Below are 16571 nucleotides of genomic sequence, written 5' to 3'. Positions count from 1 at the left end.
ACCAGCCCGGCGTCCACACGGGGTCGTTGCCCCACCACTGCGCGTTGGGACTGGGGTCCAGTGCTGAAAGACTCTCATCCTGGGAAACAGGGTGAGGCTGGAAAGGGCACTGCCTCCCTCCTGTCATGCAATGCACCTTTGTGTGGAACCTGGCACAAAGCCATTCATAGACGATCTGCTTCTGAGTCGGGGTTTCATAAGTAGGAGAGCAGCTCACTCGCTGCAATCTATTGAAAGTCAGCCCTCCACACAAGGGTTTGTCTTTTCACCCCCACCCCCACATGGGCAGGCAATTGTCCTGAGCCCTTCCCATACCAGTGGGGTGGGGATTGGGGGCGGTCCCCTTCCCATCCATCCTTTTGGGGTGGGGCCTCCTCCTTCCCCTTGCTCTCTCTCCACTCTCGCATCTGTGTGGCTGGCGGGCCTCTCACAAGCACACCCCTGCCAGCCCAAGGCTTGGGTTGTGTATGTGCCAGGCTAGGCCGGTGTGGCATTGGGGAGGGGGTGGACATGCAGTTCCAGAGTGCTGAGTGGGATTCTGAACAGGTTTTACCCTTAATGAGCTACTACTTTTCTTGATCAGAAGTTGTGCTCACAGTCTTGTTCAATTGTCAATTTTGAAGCTCAGCTGGCTATTTTCAAAGGGGTTAACAGTTTCAGAGCAAACAACTAAACCAGGACAACCAGGCCACAAATTTTTAGAAAAATCTTAGCTTGTGCTCTATGAGTTAATCCATGCCTAAAAAGTCCCTAGAACCATTCTAGTAACAGGATATACTTTAGTTAAAATAGCTTTTTGTAAGATGGCTACTCTTAGTTGCTTTAGTTCAAGCAATCACTTTGAGAGAAAAGATTCTAACTCCTACAGAATCCATTCCCAGACAGAATTTATTGTCAGCAGCTCACTCTTTGGAATGGAGGCTTATAAGCTTATGAGCTTAGTGGCTGGGAAGGTGGCTCAGTGGGAGAGCACTTGCCTTGCATGCTCGAGGCCCTGGGTTCGATTCCTCAGCACCACATAAGAAAAAAGCAGGAAGTGGTGCTGTGGCTCAAGTGGTAGAGTGCTAGCCTTGAGCTGAAGAGCTGAGGGACAGCGCCCAGGCCCAGAGTTCAGGCCCCACGACCGGACCAAAAAAAAAAAAACAATAAGCTTATGAGCTTATTCACATATTGCCTTGGTTCCCTTATGCAAACCCACCTCAGTGGATGGTTATGAAACCAACAGCTGTGTGTGGCTGCTTCATATAAAGAACCTGCCTTGTACTTCTGCTCCTATGACTACTAGAAAGAGCAGGCACGTAGCTGTGGACTTAAGCATACATATTGAACACAGAGCAAAGAACACAGAGCGGGCTGTAGCATTTTAAGAGATATAGATGAATCAGTTAGATCCTATCTGCTTGGCTGACCACAGGGCACCTTCTTGATGCCACATTTCTGAGGCAGAGCATTTCCAAGCTGCCAAGACACTATGGTAGGAAGATGCCTGAAGGAGAATTCTTGGTGGGAAGGAAAAGTTGAAAGTTTGGATTTAGGTTTTAGAAAATGCAAGCCACTTTCTGAATTGCTTGAGGCAGCAAGCAGATCAACATGTTTTCTAGCCCTCTAGATGAAGAGTATGAGAACACTTCCCACATCTTAGTCAATCCTGCCTGCCTGGCAGTCTTCTATTCCCTCTTACAGGAGTTAAGCAGCTTTTAAGAAGTCTTACAGGGTGCTCATTACATTCTTCAGGGCGCCCTTCAGCTGGGCTAAACCCCCAGCCCCTCAGGTTTGTTTTCTTTAAAGAATTCGAGAGCAGAAATTTTTTTTTTAAAGATAAGTTTTTTCTTGTGAAAATACCGTACAGAGGGGTTATAATTACATGAGCATTGTTGCCTCCTCCTTTGTTTTTCCCCTACCATCACTGCCCTCCCATCTCCACGACTACACTTCCTCCACCCAGACTCCCCCCAATTCAACTCACCTCCCCATTTCACCCCCACCTCCCCATTTCACCCCCACCTCCCCATTTCACCTCCCCACCTCTCCATTTGAACCCCACCACCACCCTGCTTCAAAAGTTGTAAAGTTTGTTTTTCGCCATAGCGTGTTGTACATCTCATCTCACTGTATCCCTATTGATTCAATTTGTATTTTTCCCTTCCTATCTCCCCCCTAAAACAGGTTTTCTTCAAAGCGAAAAGAGAGCAGTGAAAGAGACCCCTCAGCAAAAGGAGAAGCCAAAAGCGGATCTGAAGAAGCCCACATCCCTGAGTATATGTACAGCCCTTTGACTCTGCCCCGTAGGGCGTGTTCCTGGATTGATTGGTCAAGGGGTGGGCTTGTGCTGCATGGCATCTCGTGATTGGTGTCCCAGTCTCGGAGCATGAGTAGGAAGTTTCCTTATTGGATGCCCCATCTCAAAGCACAAGTGGGGAAAACACTTTCGTTGGATGGAAGGTAAAGGGACACGCCCCAGACCATAGTCAGAAACAGCACATGCATTAGCACCTGAAGCCTGATGGGAACAAGGTGTGTATTTTTTGCTGAGTCATTCATCCCCGCCGTGTTGGAGCCAATTCCAACCATCACCTGTTATCCATAACTACCCAGCTGAAGTGGTTCAACTCTCTCGGAGTGGCACATCTACACTTGTTACTCACAGGGTTCTGGTCTCCCATGAAACACCATGCTGACAGAGAGATTGAATGGCTAAATAGCTGTTTGAAGCAGCAAAGCCCTCTGACATAAACTTGTATACTTACCTTGAATGCAACTTGATTTCTCCTTACAGAAGGCAAATTCAGTTCTGCTTTGAGCCAATATGGTAAGATACCGTTAGCAAATCTAGGGCAGAGAAATAACTGGACTGTATTTCTAAAGTCAGGTGAAGTAAGGGCCACCATTCCTGAGTGCTTGTATTATCTTCATAGTCCTGTATTTTGTTGTGGGAAGTACTTTCTCCTGAAGGTACATTGTGAGCTAAATTCAGGCCGAAGATCATATTTGTGCATCTGAAAGCATATACTTAGGAATTTAACTGCAGATGAAGCAAGTTCTTAGTAGCAGAACATGTGTTCTTTATATAACCGGTAATGTCATTTTGAAAGAAAAATCATGAAGGACCAATAACTGACTTGTTGAGTGATGACCCTTTGTACACTACCTAAAGGATTATATATATATATATATATATATATATATATATATATATATATACATATATATATGTATATATATATATATATATACATATATATATGTATATATATATATAAAAGCAATACAATGTATTTTCTGTGAGTGCATATCCACAGTGTAGGTATCTTAAGGAAAGGAGAACTCAAATGTATCATAACAATACAACTAATAATGGTTTAATCTCTTATCTGTTGAAAGTCCAGAGGAAGACAGTAAAAGCATGAAGATTCCAAGAGCATGGAGGCATACCCCAACGTTAGGATACAGCCCTCACTGTCTTGGCCCAAGGTGAAGGCTAAAATGCCCTTAATCACTTTCAAGTTCCAGGAAGTGAGGTGAAGGAACAGAAAGAAGGAAATAAAGAAATACAGAACATGTGCAGACTGTCCTTTAAGACAGTATTCTAGAAGCTATCAGGTAACATTTTTCTCTGTATCGTTATCTAAATATTATCACCATTGGGAAATGTTATCACTATTTTACTTAGCCTGGGGTTCAGTTAAATGGAAAGGTGTCTCTATTGATTCAGAAAGGAAGGGTGGATATTATGGTAGGCACCTGAGATGTTTGGCCATGTATATCAAGGGCTATGGACCTCACCTCTAATGTTTTACTGTTTTGTAAACAGAATAGATGATGCATTTTCTGTGCAACTAGAAACTACTTTGAAGCTTAAAAAAAAGAGGAAACATATCTCAGATGCTACATATGCTATTATATTTTTTAAATGTGTATGATAACATCCAAATTACGGCAAATTGACTATTTTGTACAAAAGAGATGATTTCCCTGAGCCTTCTCTCTTTACATTAAAAAAAAAACAGCTTCACACACTTAAGTGAGATATAGTTTTGAACCCAGGTTTATTGCTTACTGGCAATTTAAATGTTTTCCCAACCTGGGGTTGTTTTTTCTTTTTTTATCAGTAATTGTGGTCAAATGCAAGCAACTCAAAATTTATCATCTTTTTTACACTTTGTATTAGCATTACCTAGTTATATAAGTGGATTTCATTTTGATATATCCACATAGGTATACAGTGACCCTGATTATATTTACTCCTCCATCATTCTATTTCTTCTCCTCTCCCAGGTTTTCTTATCTTAATTATTTTAAGAATACAGCATAGTAGTAGTAAGTATAGTCAAAATATTGTATACATTCGATGTCCACACTCTTTTCATCCTCCAAGATTAAAATTCTATATTCATTAAAATAATTTTCCACTCTCCTCTGCTTCAAGATCTCCATCAAGTACGATTTTACTTCCTATCAATTTGACTGTTCTATGTAACTGATATAAGTAGAATTATGCAATATTTGATCTTTTTATCACTGACTTTGAGGAGACTGAGGCCTGAGTGACTCCCTGTTGAGCTAGCTGTCATCTTCTGAAGTATGAGTTATGCAGCTGAAGATGAACCTGGCATAGGAAGGAACAGAAGAGGCAATTCTTGGCCACTAGGAACATGAACAATCCTTGAGAAAATCGCAGGCAGGCAGGTGGTGGAGGGCATGGTGACCCCAACACTCAGGCCACAGGTGGTGTTTGTTTAAGAAAGGAACTCTGCAGTTTAGCACAAACCTCCATGAGACTCCCTGTTGTGGAAGCCAACCATTTAAAGTGTGTCAGCCCTAGGGGCTGGAAAGGTGGCTCAGTGGTAGAGCATTTGCCTTGCATGCATGAGGCCCTGGGTTCAATTCGTCAGCACCACATAAGCAAAAAGAAAAAAGCCGAATTGGCGCTGTGGCTCAAGTGGTAGAGTTCTAGCCTTGAGCTGAAGAGCTAAGGGTCAGGGCCCAGGCCCAGAGTTCATGCCGCACGACCGGACCCCCCCCCCCAAAAAAAAGTGTGTCAGCCCTTTGATCTACCCAACAGTCTGTTTCTGCTTTGTAGTGTGCCAATCATACTATAGAATTTTATTATCATTTCCCCGCGACTTGTAATAATTTGTTGTAAGATGCTGTGATGTATACAAAGTCCCAGCCTTCCCTAAAAATGTGTATAAAAATTACTATAACCCTGGGCTCAGGGCCTCTTAACATTACCTGGTGCGTGGAGGACCAAGCTGGAGCTTGCAATAAGAACTCCTTTGCTTTTACATTGGTGAATGTTTCTGATGGTTTTTTGTGTAAGGATTTCTGAATTCAGTTTTACAGCTTATTTCATTTAGCAGTGTCCCCAAGATTCATCCATAATATAGCATCTGTCACAACATAGTTCTTTTTTTTTTAAATTTAATTTTATTTTATTTGTGAACACACTGTACAGAGGAGTTACAATTACATGGGCAGGATAATGGGTACATTTCTTACCAAGCATTGCAGCCTCCTCCTTTGTTTACCCTTTTTAAAGTTGAAGTTATATACCATTGTATGTTTAAACCACATTTATTTTATCTATTCATTTGTTGATGGCCATTTGGATTGCCTCCATGTTTTAGTATTGTAAAAAATGAATATGTGTGTTCAAAGATTTCTTCAAGACCTTGCTTAGATCTTCAGAGTATATGACCAAAAGTGGAGCCATTGTATAATATGACAATTCTCTTTTCTTTCTTTCTATCTTTGTCATGGGCTTGAACTCAGGGCCAGGTCACTGTCTCTGAACTTTTCCTCAAGGCTAGTGTTCTACTACTTTAAACCACAGATCCACTTCCTGTTTTCTACCCAGGCTAGCTTTGAACCTCCATCCTTGGATTTCAGCTTCCTCTCCTGAGTGGTTAGGATTATAGGCATGAATGATCTTGTTTTTAATTGTTTGAAAAGATGCCATACTAGTATGTTCACAAATAAAATAAAATAAAATTTAAAAAAAAAGAAAAGATGCCATTCTATTTCCCATAGAAAGGTTCCAATTTTATCACACTTTTGTCAGTATTGTTACTTTGTTTTTTGTAGTTATACTAATTCATATGAAATGGTCATATTCTTCATTGTTTTGACTTACACTTTCCTGGTGAATAGTGATGTTAAACAACTTCTTCATGTGCTTGTTAACACTTTAATGGTCTTCTCTGGAGAAACATCTGAGTTCTTTGCACATTGTAAAATCAGGTTGTTTGTTGTTGTTGGGAGGATGTTCTTTGTATATTCTTGATGTGAACCACTCATCAAATATATGCTTACAATGGCTTTATCCCATTTTGTGTTGCTTATTTGGACATTGATGATTGCATCCTTTGGTGCATCCTGTTTTGTGTTTTCCTACAGTGACTGACCCTTCTCTGATGTCAGTTTTCAGTATGTCTTCTGGTCCTGTAACTATGAACCATCATATTGATTTGCACACCCGTTTTTGTAACAATGAACTAAAGCTACATAATAATGCTCTGGTTGCCTATCGGCTCCCATTTTTGGATCTCTTTCCCTCGGCTTTTAGTAAAAAGCCTTGGGGGCATATCCACAACTTATTAGGACCTAAACACCCTGTAGAAAGTTGCAGCCATTAAATTTAGTTAGTTCTGATTGAAATATGTGACTTCTAATTTCTAAAATAAGGCAAATAATATGAAAATTGATACAGAATATTTTTTTAATTGCCAGTCATAAGGCCTGAACTCTCGCTTGGGCACTGTCCCTCAGCTCTTCAGCTCAAGGCTAGTGCTCTACCACTTGAGCTACAGTGCCACTTCTGGCCTTTTCTGTGTATGTGGTACTGAGGAATCAAGCCCAGGGCCTCATGCATGCAAGGTAAACACTGTACCCATGAGTTGTTTTGCAATGCTTGATAGGAAATGTATTCATTGCTTTGCTCATGTAACTGTAACCCCTCTGTACAGTATTTTTACAATTAAAAATGTATTTTAAAAAAAGATGAAAATTGAGAGCTTTGTAATGTAGAAGCACACCAAAACTCTAGGTATATATTTTTCTTCATATGAGTATTTAGACTTCCATGAAGCTAGAAATTTAAACTACTTGCAAGTTAATAATGAACTTGTCACATTTTCATGGATGCTAGACAATTTGTGATACTCTTGGGTCAGAGACAAAAGGCACTTAATTTTTACAGCAATAGTGAAAGTTAGTGATGTGTATGTGTGTATTTATATATTTGAAGTAAATATCCCAGCCCTCAGTGCTACTGAGTGAGGTAAAGATAGCCAGATGAAACCTAAATAAACAACGGGTTCTGAGTTTGAGCAACTGCAATCTATATAATGAGCAATAGGCATGCCTGAACTTTACTCTGGAGGATGACACTAGCTTAGAAATAGCTTGTAAAACTATCTTTGTAAATATACTATAGAATAAAGAGCAACTAGTGTTCACTTGAAGATATGCAAATACTTGAGACTGCTGTGGAATTGTTCTTTTTCTTTTGTTTCTTGAATGTTCCTAGCTACCAAGACCCATACATATTTCTCCTAATAAATATATAGCTCTCCTTAAAAATGAGGCATGACAATTTGTTGAGATTACTTATTCTTTTTCTAGCCCTAAGCCTTAAGATGAAATAGGGACTTAAATCTTATCTAGAGTACAAATTCAACAAAAGAAATAGATGGAGTTCATATTTTACACATCTAGAAACTTTTCTCTTAGAGCCATTTTTTAATGCAGGTGTGGAAGAAATTAAGGAAAAGATAGGTCCACAAATATATTTTATGAAGATATTCTATGTATTTTAACAGTAATAAAGGATTACATTTCTGTATGTTAGCCTGTGAATATTTACAGAGTATGTACATAAAACTAAAGTTTATTCCAGAACCTATCATGGAATAGAATGTAGCAAATTTTCTATATATTACTTGTATATTTATAGAATTCATCTGTCTGATTTCTCTCCTATTTTGATAAACAGAGCACCTGTTTTACACTTTGAAATACATTTTTCTACAGCATTCTAGACACTTCGCTGTCTACTAAATATAGAAAAGATTCATGCACAACCCTCACCTTCAAGGAGCAGTTCTCAGTATCCCAAGTAGCTTGTGTTTCTCCCCACCCCTTTCCACCCAGCGGTCAATCTAGGTGAGTGATGACTGAATTCTATAAGACAGAAAAACTCAGATAATTCACAGACATGCAGTTAGTATCCAATGGAAACTTCTTCACTTGGATTATATATATATATATATATATATATATATATATATATATATATATATATATGTATGTATATATATGTATGTATATGTATATATGTGTATATAAATATGTATATATATGTACATATGTATATATATACATATGTACATGTATATGTATATATACATTTACATATATGTATATATATAGATAGATAAAGATATTTTGGTCGGTTGTGGGGCTTGAACTCTGGTCTTGGGCGCTGTCCCTGCACTCTTCAGCTCAAGGTGAGTACTCTACCGCTTGAGCCACAGAGCTACTTTTGGTTTTCTAGTGGTTTATTGGAGATAAGAGACTCACTGACTTTCCTGCCTGGGCTGGCTTTGAACCAAGGTCCTCAGATCTCAGCCTCCTGAGTAACTAGGATTACAAGTGTTAGCCACCTTTGCCCAGCTTGGATTATATTTTATCACTATCATTGCAAGAACTTCAGCTTCCTTATTTGGAAACTGAGCTGTCCAGCTCAGTTTAAAATTTCATTTAACTTAACTAAAATTGGAAGAATTAATTTCTGACACTATTCACATTTGATATTCAGTAGCTACATGTAGCCAGTGGCTAGTCAGTTAGACAATACATGTATAGAATATTGCCATTATCACAGAGTTTCTGTTAGAACTGTTTTAGAGCGTGCTTCTGCTTGTTAAGGGATGGCCCATGTTTCTAAACTACATATGCTCAATAGCGGTACTCAGACTGAAGATCAGACCAGAAAGGCAAGACACCCGTAAAGTTAAAATATAGTTATATATTGTTCTACATAGGCATATTCATTTGTGAGGAGGAAGAGGATCAAACCATCCACATCAACAGAATCAACCCTCTCAATTTTAGGACTGAATAGGTGAGCATTTCAGCAATTCTTTGCAGCTTTGTTTCTGTGATTGAAATTGGCTGTGGTATTCTCAATGGTGATTTTTTTGGAAAGTATAAATCTGTAATTACCACATTAGCTAACAGAATAATTATGGTCTGTGCTTTGTAAATGTCATTTGGTATTTACATGTGACATTTCAATTTCTCCTGGTATCAATACACCACAAATATCTTTATATTGTTTCTGAGTTATTTCTTTCATTAATTTTGATTCTTCTTACAGGAGGCATTTTAAAAATTAGTGGAAAAATTAAGACTTTCTTGTGTTTTAGAATCCCATTAGTACTCAGTAAGCTTAATAAAGAATGAGAATGCAAGAACTATGTGTGTAGAAATTTTATCTCCAATAACCTGTGTCCTTTCATTAATTATTGGAGCAAAGAGAAGTGGCTCCCCAGAATCTCACCTTCAGAATTGAAGAATGAGGTGGGAATAAGGCAAGGAAAGAGAGACATAGTAATTTGTGCTGAAGTTGCTGTGCTGTCACAATGAACACATGTTCTCATGCAATCTTTTTGAATCCCACAGTTCGCATTTTTGTGGTTTTTATTAGTATGACAAGAATGACTGACTTTCCTAGACTGAGGGTTGGAAATGTGTGGGACACATCTATCTATGGACTCTTCCTCAAAATTGTGTATCATTCACTTTGGCTCTCAGTGCCTTTTCCATCCTTGTCACAGGTATGTATTTCTACAAATGGAGAAATAGGTTCATCATTTCCCTTTAAATGATCAAATTATGTGGATTGGGGGGTTGTGTGATTTGCTGTAGAAGCAAGGTATTATGAGTAGGATCCTTTGGTCATGTTGACATTTCTTTGTAGAATTCTTATTGGGGCTCTTACTCATGGACTCGTGTAAATAATTCTCCCCATATTCCAGTCCAGTAGAGTGGGGCAATGCATTAGAACTTTTAAACATGCCTATAATTCTTTTAAAATATAGTTTTAAATACAATAAGTAAAAGCTTTTAGTTGATGACATGATCTTGTATTTAAAGAATCCCATGGACTCGACTCCCAAATTACTCAAGCTGATTCAAAACTTTGGCAAAGTAGCAGGTTATAAAATTAACCCCCAAAAATCAATGGCTTTTCTATATGCCAACAATGAGAAAAGTGTGGCTGAAATTAGGAAAGCAACTCCATTTGTAATAGCCCCACAAAAAAAAATACCTAGGAATTAACTTAACCAAAGAAGTGAAGGACCTCTATGATGAAAACTTTAAAATCTTGAAAAAGGAAATCAACACAGAACTTAAAAAATGGCAAAACCTCCCATGCTCCTGGATTGGCAAGATTAACATCGTGAAAATGGCAATACTCCCCAAGGCTGTCTACAAATTCAATGCGATACCTATCAAAATTCCACCCTCATTCTTCAAGGAAATAGAGGAGGCAATCCAAAAATTCATATGCAACAATAAAAGACCCCGAATAGCAAAAACGCGTCTCAATGGAAAGAACACTGCTGGAGGAATATCAATACCAAATTTCAAACTCTACTATAAAGCCATAGTAATCAAAACAGCTTGGTATTGGCATAAGAACAGACCTCAGGACCAATGGAATAGAATTGAAAATCCAGAAATGAACCTACAGACCTATAGCCATCTAATCTTCGATAAGGAAGCTAAAACAATAGAAAGGAAGAAAGACAGCCTCTTCAGTAAATGGTGCTGGCAAAATTGGTTAACTACATGTAGAAAACTAAAGCTAGATCCTTATATATCACCCTGCACCAGAATCAACTCCAAATGGATCAAAGACTTCCAAGTCAAAACAGACACTCTGAAAATATTACAGGATGGAATAGGAGAAACCTTAGGTCTCCTTGGCTCAGGCCGAAATTTTCTGAATAGAGACCCGGAAGCACAACAAATCAAAGAAAGGTTGGACAAATGGGATTGCATACGGTTGCAGAGCTTCTGCAGGGCAAATGACATAGCTAGCAAGATCAATAGAAAGCCCACCGATTGGGAGAAGATCTTTACTAGCCATACAACAGACAAGGGTCTCATATCTAAAATATACTTGGAACTCAAAAAATTAAACCACCCAACAACAAATCCTCAAAGAAACAACTGCCCAATAAATAAGTGGGCGAAAGACTTAAAGAGAAGCTTCTCTGAAGAAGAAAGAAGGATGGCCAATAGACACATGAAGAAATGTTCAACATCCCTAGCCATAAAAGAAATGCAAATAAAAACAACATTGAGATATCACCTCACTCCAGTTAGAACAGCAAAAATCAAGAACTCTAACAACAACAGATGCTGGAGGGGATGTGGACAGAAAGGAACCTTACTTCATTGTTGGTGGGAATGTAAACTTGTTCAACCACTTTGGAAAGCAGTATGGAGGTTCCTCAAAAGACTTCACATAGATCTCCCCTATGATCCAGCAATCCCACTTTTGGGCATTTACCCAAATGTTTACAAACAAGACCACACTAAAGCTACCAGCACAACTATGTTTATTGCAGCATTATTTACCATAGCTAAGATATGGAACCAACCCAGATGCCCCTCAGTAGATGAATGTATCAAGAAAATGTGGTATATATACACAATGGAATTCTATGCCTCCATCAGAAAGAATGACATTTCCCCATTTGTTAGGAAATGGAAAGGCTTGGAAAAAATTATATTAAGTGAAGTAAGCCAGGCCCAAAGAAGCATAGGTCCCATGGTTTCCCTTATTTGCAATATCTAGTATAGGTATGAGTCAAGCAGAAAAGGTCAGATAATGTGATGTTAGGAAAATGAACCCTTAAATATCTATTTTAATTTTTTCGTTTCCTTCATGCATATGTTTCTAATGCATTTATAAGATTATTTCTTTGTTGCTTTGTATGTCTCTCCCCCACAGTGTAACCCCCGCTTTCACTATATTTGATGTCAGTATAACATGTGGAGGAGATGGGGGCAAACAAGTCGTTTAAGGATTCAGGTGGACCTGTTGCAACAATGAGAAGTACAAAATGTCATGTCAAAACCAGCTTTACAATGTCAATGTGGGGGGGAGGGGGGTATAATTGGGTGGTGGGAGGGGGGAGGCTGGGAAGGGAGGTGAAGGGTAAACAAAGGAGGAGGCTGCAATGCTTGGTAAGAAATGTATGCATTATCCTGCCCATGTAATTGTAGCCCCTCTGTACAGTATGTTCTCAAATAAAATAAAATAATATTAAAAAAATAAAAATAAAAATAAAAGGGAAATGGACAGTTCTACATTCTGGTGGAAACTGATTGAAGTTGTCAGGCAACATTATTACTCATATTCATATTATCATTATTAGTATTAAAACTGGCCTAGATTTTTGTAAAAAAAAAAAAGCTTTTAGTTTTCTTTTTTAGTTTTTTTGTTTTAATTTTATTGTCAAGGTGATGTACAGAGGGGTTACAGTTATATAATAAGGTAGTTATTACTTTCTTGTCTAACTTATTACCAACTCCCTCATTTTTTCCTCTTTCCCTCCCTCTCTCAATGCCCCACAAGTTGTACAGATCATTTCCAATATATTGTCACTCTTGATTTTCTTTAAGTAAATGTTTATGTTGATCCCATTTTGGACTTCCACAAGGTGAACATTGGAACACACGGTTAGACCTTTCTGCCATGCATAGATGCATATACATATTTTCCTACAACTTTGGGGTCATATATTTGTTTGATTATTCATTTGTTTATTGCCAAATTGGAGCTTGAATTCAGGGCCTGGGCATTTTTCTCAGATTTTTTTTTTCTCTCAAGGCTAGCCACAGGTCCACTTCTGGCATTTTGGTGGTTAAATGGATTTTCCTGCGGGGGCTGGCTTTGAACCATGATCCTCAAATCTCACCCTTATGAGTAGGTAGGATTATAGGTGTGAGCCTACTTTATAATTTGACATTTCATGGCATCATATCATGCATATATTTCCTATCTAATAACATCCTAAGAAATTGCACTGTTCTAAGAACATCATTTATAATGATTACATGGGAGTCCAGTGCTTATAAATACCATAATTTATTGAATTGTCTCTACACTAAAAATCTTTTGTGTCCCCAAAATATTAAATGCATCATCAAAGTTCTTTTGAATTTTTCATTCTAGTATTTATTTTTTTATAAATAAGTATCTGCTAGTTGTTAGAAAGAACCAAATACAAACTTTCTTCTTACATAATAATTCATCTTAACTTGGCTCATCTAGAAAAGTAAGTTACACCTGCCTGTGAATTTATTCTTTTCCCATCATGCAGTTCCAGTTTTGTACAATTTTATATACATTACCCACTATAAAGCCTTTTCTAAAATCCCTCTTGCTATCATCCAGTTTTTTAAAAACCTTTTCTAAGTTATTTCATTAATAGGAAGGCATAATTAACTAATACCAACTTAATGTCATCATTTCCACGGGTATTTGCATTTTAACCTGGATCAAAACTTGATTCTAACAAGATTATACTTTAATGGTAGAATCAGAGCATCAATCAGGAGGTTGAGAGTATCCTCATGAACAAATTTCATCATGCATTGCTTATTCTCATTTTAAGATTTGAAGGCTAAAGATTACCAGTTCATATAACCCTCGTTCCAGTGCCCTGCATCTTGTATATACATTTTTCTAATTTGGGAAGGGGCAGGGAAATAAAAAAAATGCTGAAACAAGGATTCAGGTTGACCATTGTAACAATGGAATGTACAAGACATTGAAAATGAATTTTACAACTTCGGGAGTAGGGGGAAGGAGGAGTTGGGGAAGTAGGGAGGAGGGAATATAGAGGGAAAACAAAGGAAGGGTAACAATGCTCAATAGGAAATGCACTCATTACCTTATTCATGTATCTGTAACAACTCTATACAGTATCTTTACAATAAATAATAATTTTAAAAAGATTACCAGCTCATACTTCCACAATTAACTTGCTGTACACCTTAAATACTTCATATGGCTCAAAATAGGAAACAAAAAAAAAGCAACTTTCAATATAGATTGTCCATTGTTGTAAAACAGAGATGCCAAATGCAGTGCCCAATGCACACGAATCCAGAGTACAGTCATTAACCTCTAGAATGCTGAGTTGTCTTCTTTGGCTGGAAATCTCTTAATTTTATTATAGACATTATGCAGAAATGTCCTGAGACAATATTCATGGAGAATAAATAGTTCTTCAAAATCAGGAAAATTTTACCAAGTCAAAAAGAGGAAAACAAGACAAAAAAAATTCTATTCCTGGTTATATAAAAAATAAGATTGAACAATAGTCTACCAATAGTCTGAAGAAGAGAACAATTATTTAAGTGAGTTGTTATTATAAATGTAATAATAGAGTGATATGCATGGTAAAATAGAACCTGATAATGAGCCATGAATTCTGCCTTGGGAGGTCAGGAAAACCCTTCTTGCACAGTGTCTTGATACATGGGAAGGAAGAAAAAACATGAAAAGCTTATGAAGTTTACTAATCTCCAAATATTATGACCAAGGAATGCAAAGTACCAGGAACAGGGTAGCAGTGAATCAAATTGGAGAGATGGAAATGGCCATGTAGCTTAGTGTTGTTGCACTTGCTTAATATGCACAAGGCCCTGGGTTCAATCCCCAGCACTAAAAAGGAAGGAAGAAAGAGACAAAGATATGTGAGGTGGATCTAGCACCATCATAGAAGTTTTATTCTCTAGCTCAGGATTTCATACTGTTATTTACACATTATTACTGCATGGGAGATTTAAAAGTACAGTTGCCCAAGTCTCAGCCATTTGTATTTGAGTGGGTACAGATGTATCAACATCAGCTGATATGACTTGGCGGCAGCAAGGATAGAGATATCATGGTAGCACATATGAGTGTAGAACATGGAAAAAAGTTCGTGAGCCTTTTATTTCTGCAGAAAAATAAATGCACATGGTATGTCAGCCTAAGTATGGATATAGTTTAGTCTGCATTTAAATGTACAAATATACCAATTTTGCAAACTTGGGTAAATTACCTACCTCTCTTTCAGCCTTAGTTTCCTATTTTGGACATGGGAGCCAATGAGACTATAGTGAGAGTGTTCATAAAGTGTTTTCTGGCTACGCATTTTAAAATTTATTATAACTACCTTTAGTTGACCTGTTTATATAGTGTAAATTTTCACCAGGTGCTGAAGAGCAAAGCAGACGAGGATCAACTGTCTTGTCTTAGGTCTCTTGAGTACTTGATGTCATTCTTTACATTCCAAAAGTTTTGAAGTCAGAGTTGGACAAGAAGGCAGTTTTAAAACTTTTCCCTATGGAATCTTCACATTTTTCTACATCACAGGGACTCTGGAAAGATGGAAGAATAAAACATAGAGAAACCACAACAGTCCTTTTCAGCTGGCTTACTGTTCATCTTTTTGACCTATGATGGCAAATTACCAGACACTGTATTGGTTATAAATACTAAATTTATTTCTACATTCTGGAGCCTGGTGATCCAAGATTGAAATGCCAGCATAGTCAGGATTTTTTTTTCTGAGTGATGCTCTGTATTAAAGATCAGGAGTGAAATCTATTTGGTTTTGTTTATTTAAATCCCATTCATGAAGGCTTGCTTCCATGACTTAATTACCATCCACATACACACAAAGGACCACTTCTATAACATTACATTTGAGATAGGATTTCCATAAGTGAAACTGGATGAAGGGTGTAAATAAATGCATTGTTCTTATACATTCGTCCCCCCCCACACACACACACATAAGATTGTGTATCTAAGAACAGGAAGATCCAGACATTGAATGATCTTAAAGCTGACCTCTGGGCCACTCTGTGATTTTGGAGTATTATATTGATCTGGCGTATTCAATTCTCTGCCTTCACTACAAGATTATTTGGAGAATACATAAGATAATTAAACTAAGTGTGTAGTTATCTAGAGAATTATTTCATATTATTTATTTTTATTTTTTTTGGTAGGGTCTTGGGTTTCAATTCAGAGCCTTGCATTTGCCAGGCAAGCACGTTACCTCTTGAATCATGCCACATCCAGCATGCTTTGGTTGTTTTTGAGATAGAGTCTTGCATTTGTTTATTCCTAGACTGCCTGGATAGTGAACTTCCTAGTTGGATGTCCAGTAGGATGACAAGCCACACATTGGCAGACCCATCTTTTCTTGATTGAAATGGAGGTCTCTTGTATGTTTTCCAGCTTGACCTTGAACTCCCACTATCCACAGGTCCATTTTCAGAGTAGCTAGGATTATAGGTATAAACCATCTCACTTGGTTTCTATTATTTATGTTTATGAAAAGTCTGAAAGCTATGAGAAAATCCCCTAGAGTTTACTAACCATATCCAGATTCTAGGTGATATACTCATGTTTATTCTGTTACAAACTGTGTTTTTCATTCTGTTTTATATAGAGATATGGCACATCAAGAATAAAAATATTATTACTA

This window comes from Dipodomys merriami, unplaced genomic scaffold, assembly GCF_024711535.1.
Source record: "Dipodomys merriami isolate MVZ:Mamm:240054 unplaced genomic scaffold, mDipMer1.0.p SCAF_1404, whole genome shotgun sequence".
NCBI lineage: Eukaryota > Metazoa > Chordata > Mammalia > Rodentia > Heteromyidae > Dipodomys > Dipodomys merriami.
The sequence above is the reverse complement of the archived record's forward strand: the minus strand, read 5'-3'. Positions refer to the sequence as shown.